Source organism: Meleagris gallopavo, chromosome 1, assembly GCF_000146605.3.
Source record: "Meleagris gallopavo isolate NT-WF06-2002-E0010 breed Aviagen turkey brand Nicholas breeding stock chromosome 1, Turkey_5.1, whole genome shotgun sequence".
NCBI lineage: Eukaryota > Metazoa > Chordata > Aves > Galliformes > Phasianidae > Meleagris > Meleagris gallopavo.
The window spans coordinates 161484974-161492855 of record NC_015011.2 but is presented as its reverse complement, the minus strand read 5'-3'; the positions used below and the strand labels follow the sequence as shown (position 1 = coordinate 161492855).

Sequence of the window (7882 nt, the reverse complement as noted above, 5' to 3'; positions counted from 1 at the left end):
CACTGAAAAGAGACTGGCCTCACCACTATGGCCGCCATACCTCAGATATTTATAAACCTGGATCAGGTCCCCTCTCAGTCGTCTTTTACTCAAGGCTAAACAGACCCAGTTCACTTAGCCTTCTTCATAGGGGAGATGCTCCAGGCCCTTCACCATCTTTGTGGCCCTCCGCTGGACTCTTTCCAAGAGATCCCTGTCTTTTTTGTACTGGGGAGCCCAGAACTGGACACAGTACTCCAGATGAGGCCTTACCAGGGCAGAGTAGAGGGGGAGGATCACCTCCCTCGACCTGCTGGACACGCTCTTCTTAATGCACCCCAGAATGCCATTGGCCTTTTTGGCCACGAGGGCACACTGCTGGCTCATGGCCAACCTGTCGTCCACCAGGACGCCCAGGTCCCTCTCTGCAGAGCTCCTCTCCAGCAGCTCATCCCCCAGCCTGTATTGGTGCATGCAATTATTCCTCCCTAGGTGTAAGACCCTACACTTGCTTGTGTTGAACCTCATCCAGTTTCTTACTGCCCAGCTCTCCAGCCTGTCCAGGTCTCATGGCAGCACAGCCTTCAGGCGTGTCAGCCAATCCTCCCAACTTCGTATCATCAGCAAACTTGCTGAGGGTGGCCACTATCCCCTCATCAAGGTCATTGATGAAGATGTTGAACAAGACCGGACCCAGCACAGAGCCCTGGGGGACACCACTGGTTACAGGTCTCCAGCCAGACTCTGCACCACCAACGACGACCCTCTGCGCTCTGCCAGTCAGCCAGTTTCAATCAATCTGAAGATGATTCACCAATGTCATACTGCTATGGGGAAAAAAAAAAGCAGTCATAATAGTAGGATGCATGACGGGAAGTACACCTTACAAGGCATATTAAGGAATCTTTCCATTCAGTTTGGCATGAATTGCATTGCTCAAAGCTTTGTGCACTGTACATCGAGAGAGATGTGGAATAAAAGCAAAGCTGTAAGAGGGGCTGGAGGTCAAGAAAAATAAGTTATTCTCAAACTACTTTAGGTCAAGAAACAAAAGAGATAGCAATGGACTTGCAGCAAAAGAGGCTCAGGTTATAGAGCAGGCTTGTCCATTTAACTTGCACATAGTTAATATGTGCAAGTTAATAATAGTTTTCTGAAATGATTAAGCACTGAAGTACACTACTGAAATCTCCTTTCTTGGAAGTCTTAAATAGCAAGTTTGTAAAATATCTGTTAAGGAGAACATAGGTATATATCATTCTGCCTTGTTCAGACAGAAGGAGAAGACGGATTCTATAACTGAGTGGTAACAATACATCTTAGAAATACAGAAATAAAAATATGACTTGCCTTTGTCAACAAGTGTAGCGTATCCAGAATTAGAACACTGACTTATTTCATTCTTCCAAATAAAGCCAGCTGGTAATATTACCTGTTCTTCAGACGACAAAAACATTCTTTTAAATTGACATGTTTTAAAAACAGATGACCAGTTACATACTTTAAAAAAAAAAAGACAACTACACATCAACATCATTGCTAAATATGTATGTACAAACCAAGCAATTTTAACATTTACTGTATAAAAATCAGATTTGCATTTACAGTCACATGAACTAGCTGGCATAGTAAACAGGCATATTCCATAGTAAATAGTGTTAACCACACAGTACGTGCAATATCACACAGTGTTTTTGTGTCTTTTTAAGCTGCTTGTAAGCTCCCTGAAACAAAGATACCAAAGAACATTTTCCGACTTGAACAAATGAAGCAGCAGCATCTCTGCCATATGTAAAGATCACTTTCCTTTTCCTCAGTGCCTTCCCTGTAGACTGATGTTAGCACAGATCCAGAAGTATGACTTCATTCTTTGATCTTTTAAAAACAGATGGGCTGGGGATCACCATGAAAACTGCAGCTTCTTAATCTTCTAACATAACTGTTAAGACCATGTACCTTCTTAGAAATCGTGCCAGTTGTTTGCACTGAGTTAAGGCAATTTTCTGGCATTAAATTTCAGTGACTCTGGCTGAAGGTCAAAAATATTTGTAACTTGTTCTAGAAGGCCCCAGCATATCCCCATATTTCTGTGGGGTCCTGTGACAATGTTATGGAGTGTTCCAGCAAAGCAATGTTCAGAAGTAGAAGTGTAAACGCGGCAATTCACATTTTAAAGCTACGCGTTCTTTTGCATTTGAACAGAAGAACAAATCACCTGCTGCCCTGCTGCAATGGATTATCATCTCACTGCTATCTATTTCTTCAGAGTTTTTACCAAGGTTTAGAATTCAGTTGAGTTTTCCAATTCCCTTTCACATCAGACCTTCTTATCTGTATCACAGTATTTAAGGTAAAAATCCAGTGTAAATGGTGTAATTCATGCCCTGCAAACTGCTGTAGTTAAATACATACAATGGCTCTTCTATCAGCCTCAGGAAAATGCTCTTCAAAACTGTTGATTGCACATTGATTGTTTATATACTAAGTCTAAAAGGGCGGTCATACCTGCCACCAGGATTTAGTATCTGTGACTCCATAAATTGACAAGCTCACCAGATGTATCAGTTTACAGTAGAATTCCCATGCTGATGTTGGCTTCCACAAGCCACCAAACAGCAATACAGAAGCCAGCAGATCCACGGCAGGCGCTGTCATCTGGAGCTCCATCAGCAACATTATCCGTAGCCACAGGTTGGCATGGACAGGTTAGCTCTGTCTTCTGGCTCTGTCAAAAACATGATCTGGATTTGTCTACACAAGGTGCCTTGGGAAAATCAATCTGGGTCAGCTGAGTAAATTATATTGGATTTAAACTCTGTGTAAGTTTTCAGATTTATGAGTGTTCAGTGTTTAACACTATTCAGTGTTTTAACACTATTTAGTATATCTGAATTTGAAAACTATCAACTTTCCTACCTTCCAGAGATGAGTTTTTGATGCCAAGAACTCCAGCACTGGTAGTTTCTTAACAGGGACTTGAAAGCAAGATTTATTCAGGTGTAGGAGAGGCTCTATGTAAATCCACAATTCTTAACTAACCTGCAAGAAGAATAATGGTAAATATGAGAGAATTAATAGTCAGCAGCCAAGAAGCTCATCTCTGTATATAGGGTTATAACAGGAGACATTTGGGTGCTAAATATTTAGACAGTGCTTTGCTGACATCCTAAAATTCAAGTTCATGGGGCACTGTCAATACGGTGGTTTTGCCCCTCTTTCCATAATAATTTATACAGACCAGAAGTGACTTACACAACTGAAACAAAAAGCAAAATTATTTAACTTGACAATATACATCTAAAATACAGATGTCTACATCTGACCTGTCAGATCACATTGTACACAAAAGTATATTTCTCTGTACAATTCCCTTCCAGAACAGATTAGATGGATTATACGCTCAAAATATGTATTTTTCTTCTCTGTATATAAAGCAGTGTGATATGACATGAAATATACACTGTACACTTCTGGAGACAAATTACATTAATGTATACTGAATTTTCCATTAGCCTAATATTTGTTTCATTTTGGCATGCCCTACTATAGATGATTGAGTTAATAAGAGCAGGTTTCAGATCTCTGGATGTACGTATGTTTTACATCCCCCGTCCCTGTGCAGATCATAGTATCATTACACTTGGAAAAGACCTCTAAGAGCACTTAGTCCACGTATCAGCCCATCCCACCATGCCTACTGACCACGTCCCTCAGTGCCACATCCACTCTGTACTTGAACACCTCCAGGGTTGGTGACTCCACCACTTCCCTGGGCACTTTCTCAACATATCTGAACAAAAGTAACATTTTAATGTTTTGCTTTTGGTGTGTTCCAGAGATCCAACTGTTTTCTTTTACTACAAATATGGTCGCTGAAGGTCTGAAGGTCGCTCGTTGTGATCACCATTGTCTCAAGACACTACATTCAGCTGCAGAAAGGACAGGGAGAAAAACCTCAAGGGCAGTGTCTCACATAAGATTGCTCTAGAAACTCACCTGCCCTTACCGTGATACCTTGTAAACTTTGCCAGATGTTCCTCAGCTCACGAGCCCCACTCCTCCAGCACAACCTCAGCCAGGCTCATGCCTCCATTCACAGACAGTGCATTCACCTGGGGCCATAACTTGGCAATTGCTGATCCATGCTCTTTATCAAAGCTTAAATTATGCGTAGCTAGTCTTTTTGGATGAGACTAGGTGGTGACATACTAATCTAGTTTCCTTCTGTAACAGGATAACAGATGGGAGAAGCAGGAGGTGTCATATCTTGACTGTTATTGACACTGACGTGCGTTATTCTTCTACCCAAGACAGAAACACAGTTTAGAGGAAACTAATATAGGATGAGTACAAAAATGGTTACGAAGCCATTCACCAGAAGCATTTAACAACAGAGAATTGTTTAAATTGAAGGCAGCATAAGAGTAAGTCTGGGATTTCTCAATATTTCCATTACCAACCTCAAGGATGGAAGATAAAATATTCTTATTCATTGTTGCAAATAACTCCAAGGTAAGAGAGAATGCCAGTTCACTGGAAGATGGGACGGAAACTCCGATGATCTTGACAAATTGGAAAAATAGTCTTGGGGTCTAGTTTGAGACACAGCAAAAGAAAGATTGGATGAGCTCAAAAAGGAGAAATCAAAATAATCAGAGGTCAAAAGACATGACCTCTGTGAAATAAAAAAGACTGGTATGGTTTAATCTAAAGATGACTACAGAAAATATGCCAAGAAAATGATGGTTAAACGCTAGCATAGATTGCACAGAAGGGTGTGAAATCCCCATCCCTGTATGTCTTTAGGAACAGGCTAACATCTGTCCAGCAAAACAAAGGGACAGCAGGTCAAGGGGGATAGGGAGAGGCTGAATCATCTCCAACCTGTTACTATCCTATATCCAGGATACAGTCATTTTGCATCTTCTAAAAAATTTGTTGGAAGTAGCTATGTTTAGAAGAATTGTACAAAGACCAGCATTTCTCATTCAGCATTCTCAGAGCTGAATGAACCCGAGCTTTTTGGTTGTTAGAAATTCAGTAAGTCCGCTAGCTCTCAGAGTTCACTGCGCTAAAGCTAAGGCAGTCAGACAGCCTGCTTTTATAATGCTTCCATTGAATAAATTTGCAAAGCTGCTACCTAGAGTCCACATTATTGCTCAGCGCCACTTTGTTAATTTGGAATCCAGATCTGGTGACTGATTTAGGAAAACAGTTCAGCTAATCCCCGGTGAATAGAAATCCTCAGCCTAAGATTGTATGGCTCACCAGATTCCCACATGTGCAAATGCAGCAGTTGCCTTGCAAAGGGAGGTTGAAATATCCAGTACAAACCTCAGGGGGGGTTCACATGACATGCAGGAGCTCCAAAAAGCAGAGGTAGAGACAACTGCAACCAGCACATGCCTACATGCAGAACAACTTTTGTGTACATGGAAAGTGCACATATGTATTCTAGAAAGCAGTTCTGTCAGGAGAACATGTAGAGTTAAAAATGATAATTCTGCTAATTAGCCTTGCCTAGTTTCTTTGGTCAGTGAATACAATTAGCATGTATACCCCCATGATAGCAACAATCTATAGATTTTAAACTGTTTTCATGTAATTGCCTTCTGCATGATAGAACAGAAATATGTCTGTCATTACAGGAAAGCTGTGCAGATTGCCTTCTGTCTCTCACGTAGCCGTGGGCTGACCTATTGGCCTTTGGAAAACAGTACGAGGCCCACATATTCCCTCAGACTTGGTAGCAGGTGGGCTAGGATAGTCCTGGGATGCTGAGAGAGGCCAGTCAGGGGCATGTTATATATTGTGCCTGCTCCTGCAGTAGCCATTCAAAATCAGAAATAAATAAGTAAATGTAATAAATATATATTTTATTATTATTATTAGGAATACAAAGAAAATTGATTCTTGCTCAGGGTTTTTATAAAGACGTAGCAATTGCTTTCTAAGGAGTCCTTCTGAGTGGCACTGCCTTCCTGCTTTAGTAGGGGTTGGACTCCATGGTCTCCAGAGGTCCCTTCCAAGCCCTACAATTCTGTGACTATGCACTAGAGAACAGCTTGAGTGCAAGAAAGAGTAGCCCAGTGCAGAACTTCCACCTACCCACTTCAGAGGAATCCCCCTGATAGGGAGGGTTCTTGCATCACCTCACATCATTTACAACAGGAGCTTTGAGAACGTTGTGTTAGATGTCCAGTTACTGACTTGAATGTGACCACGGTACCTCAGGCACATGTCATCCTTTCCTCATTCTTGCTGGGCCTTCCCATCCCATCCTCATCCCGTTGCATTTTTTTTCTTTTTTTTTTGTATGGGATTAACCTTGAAGACTATTGGTACCTTACCAGCAGGCCAGTGCTTCTCTCCTGTTCTCAGGAGGGCCAAGATTTACCCCCACACCATCTAAATGCACTTGCATACTTACTCCACCCAAAGAGAAACAGCTGCTCAGGATTCGGTTGCCCAACAATTCCAAGTGACATTGAAGGACTTGAGCCTTTGTCCCACATAAGAAACCAAGCACCAAGGAATTCAGGGTGCTCTCCAATGCATGACAGTCTCACGCCATAAACTTAGCCAACGTTTCTAACTTACTGATTTAAGTGCATGCTGGTGATGGGTTGAAACTGATGGTCCTGGAGGTTTTTTCCCAATCTCTTTGATTCTTTGAGTGGTCTTGCAGTGATGGGTTGATGGTTGGACTTGATGGTCTTAGAGGTCTTTTCCAACTTTAAGCATTGCTGGTCTGTTTCCTGTAATCTGTAGGTACATATATAAAGCAAGGCAAAGATATGTAGATTGTGTTGACTGACTTACAGCCCTTGAATCATCGTGTGCAGTACAGACACTCAATGTCAGCTATAATGAATGGCAAGCTGCATTTGCTGAAATAAGGTGGTGATTAAATGATGAGCAAATATTTTCTGAACATCATTTTACATCGACCCACTTTTAATAACAAACAAGGCATCTTTTTCATGTAACAATTTATAATTTTTATCTGCCTTGCTTCTAACCTCATCCTGTCTGGACTGTAATGCAATGGCCACATATTGGGAGCGTGCTGCAACTCCCTGGAAGCTAACAGAACTGCTGCAGGGAGTAGGGTGCCTTCTGGGTCCCCAGAAAATGATCATTCCCAAAGGAATGCTTCTAAGCTAAGCAGGCAGCATACAGACAAGAGCAGGAGCAGGGGCACCGTGCTTACACAGCCGTGTCTCCCCAGCCGCAAATACGCACGCTGCGTGCCTCAAACCACTTCCATTTGTATCTGCGTGAACGGATGTCAGAGATATTGAGCAACGTTTCTCTGTGCATTAGCCCTTCAGTACACAAATCCTCCCCGTTTCTCTTCCTGGAATTCCCCCTAGAGCAGTTATTAATTAGAGGCAGAGAAGCAGCGTTAACCTATCTATTAAAACGATGAAATGTAAATTCAGATGGATGCAGAGAAACGCTTCTTCTCTATTTACTCTTAATTTACATCTCGATGAGTCAAATCCCCACAGTCTCATCGCCAAGCCAAACAAATTCATCAGCGATTGAAGTCGCCTCGTGGGATCGCGCAGCACCACGCACGTCTTTAGTGAGCGCTATTGAGAAGGTGCGCAAAGAGCTCCACCGGCTCGCAGCGTGCGGGCACTGGGGGGCGGCTGATGTCCCGGGACACGGGGAGGGCTTACAAAACCCACTGACATAAAAAGGAAGGAAAGCAGCAGGTGTAGAGAAACCAGAAGGAGCCGACGTTAGCAGCCGGAGGCAAAATACTGATTTTTTCCATCCAGGAGACGCGAAGACGCGGACGCTTCTCGGAAAGAGAGAACGCGGCGCTCCCTTCCCTTCCCTTTCCTTCCCCTTTCCCGCAGCTCCCGCCCAGAGCCGCCGGTGTGGCCGAGCC

General features: G+C 42.8%; 1 long non-coding RNA gene across 6 annotated transcripts; it reads right to left on the bottom strand.

Moving 5' to 3' along the window:
* Positions 1-692: 692 nt before the first annotated feature.
* LOC104917493 lies at positions 693-7872 on the bottom strand. 6 transcript variants are annotated; one of them, XR_002110953.2, is made up of 6 exons: positions 6580-7869; positions 4440-4571; positions 3986-4203; positions 2896-3018; positions 2485-2704; positions 693-1416 (listed from the first exon to the last, which is right to left on the bottom strand). It is a non-coding gene; the product is annotated as an uncharacterized LOC104917493 (long non-coding RNA). The 6 variants fall into 6 exon arrangements; XR_002110949.2 differs by having other exon boundaries at positions 3976-4203; positions 6580-7868; XR_002110948.2 differs by having other exon boundaries at positions 2896-4203; positions 6580-7872.
* Positions 7873-7882: the final 10 nt, after the last annotated feature.